This window comes from Vombatus ursinus, unplaced genomic scaffold, assembly GCF_900497805.2.
Source record: "Vombatus ursinus unplaced genomic scaffold, bare-nosed wombat genome assembly UNPS02014864.1, whole genome shotgun sequence".
Lineage (NCBI taxonomy): Eukaryota > Metazoa > Chordata > Mammalia > Diprotodontia > Vombatidae > Vombatus > Vombatus ursinus.
Window position 1 is genome coordinate 12,643,698 of NW_020954642.1, and position 1,899 is coordinate 12,645,596.

Consider the following 1,899-nt stretch of genomic DNA (forward strand, 5'->3'; position numbering starts at 1 on the left):
GGGAAGAACTCTCCCATAAAAAGAAAGTGGGTAGCAGAATGAATTAAAAACCAGAATCCTACAATATGTTGTTCACAGGAAACACATTTGAAACAGAGGGACACACAGGCTAAAGGTAAAAGGTTGGAGTAGAATATATTATCCGTCAGCTGAAGTACAAAAAGCAGGAGTAGCAATCCTGTTCTCAAACAAAGCAAAAGCAAAAATAGATCTTATTAAAAGAGATAAGGAAGGAAACTACATCTTGCTAAAAGGCACCATAGACAATGAAGTAATATCATTACTAAACATATATACACAAAATTGTATAACATCCACATTCTTAGAGGAGAACTTCAGGGAGTTATAGAAAGAAATAGACAGCAAAATTATACTAGTGGGGGACCTCAACCTCCCCCTCTCTGAACTAGATTAATCTAACCACAAAATAAGCAAGAAAGAAGTTAAGGAGGTGAATAGAATATTAAAAAAGTTAGGTATGGTAGACAACTGAAGAAAATTGAAAGGAGATAGAAAGGAATAAACATTTTTCTTGGAGGTACATGGTACCTACCCAAAAATGACTATGCTCTAGGGCATAAAAACCTCACAATCCAATGCAGAAAGGCATAAATGTTAAATGCAGTCTTTTCAGATCATGATGCAAAAAAAAAGTAATAAAAGGCCATAGAAAGATAGACTAAAAATAATTGGAAACTAAATAATCTAATCCTAAAAAATGAATGGGTCAAACAACAAATCATAGAAACAATCAATAACTTCATTCAAATTATTGACAATAATGAGACAATATACCAATACTTATGGGATGCAGCAAAAGCAGGTCTCAGGGGAAGTTTTATATCTCTAAATGCTTACATGAATAAAATAGAGAAAGAGGAGATCAATGAATGGGGCATGCGACTAAAAAAAAAAACCTAAAAAAAGAACAAAAATCCTCAATTAAATACCAAAGTAGAAATACAGAAAACCAAAGGCAAAATTAAGAAAATTGAAATTAAGAAAACTTTTGAATTCATAAATAAAACTAAGAGCTGTTTTAAAAAAAAACAATAAAATAGATACACCTTTGGTTGATTTAATTAAAACAAAAAAAAGAAAGAAGAAAACCAAATTTCCAGTATCAAAAATGAAAAGGGTGAATCCATCACCAAAGAAGTGTAAATTAAAACAATAATTAGGAACTATTTTGCCCAACTGTATGCCCATAAATTTGACAATCTTATTGAAATGGATGAATATTTACAAAAATATAAATTGCTCAGATTAACAGAAGAATTACAATACTTAAATAACCTCATCTCAGAAGAAGAAATTGAACAATCCATTGATGAACTCCCTAGGAAAAAATCTCCAGGGCCAGATGTATATTCAAGCAAATTCTATCAAACATTTAAAGAACAATTAATTAGAACATTATATAGACAATTTGGGAAAATAGGCAAAGGAGTCTTGCCAAATTATTTTTATGATACAAATGTGGAGTTGATACTTAAACAAGAGTCAAAACACAGAAAGAAAATTATAGACCAATTTTCCTAATGAATATAGATACAAAAATTTTAAATGAAATATTAGGAAAGGGCAGCTAGCTGTCACAGTGGATAGAGCACCAACCCTGAAATCATGACTACCTGAGTTCAAATCTGTCCTCATACTAAACACTTGACAGTTACTAGCTATGTGACCCTGGGCAAGTAACTTAACCCCAATTGCCTAAAAATTAAAAAAAAAGAAAATTAAAAAAAATATTATCAAAAAGATTACAACAACTTATCAAAAGAACAATGCATTATGACCAAATAAGATTTATGCCAAGAGTGCAAGGGTGGTTTAATAGTAGCCAAACTATCACATAATTGATTATATCAACAACAAAACTGACAGAAACCACATGAT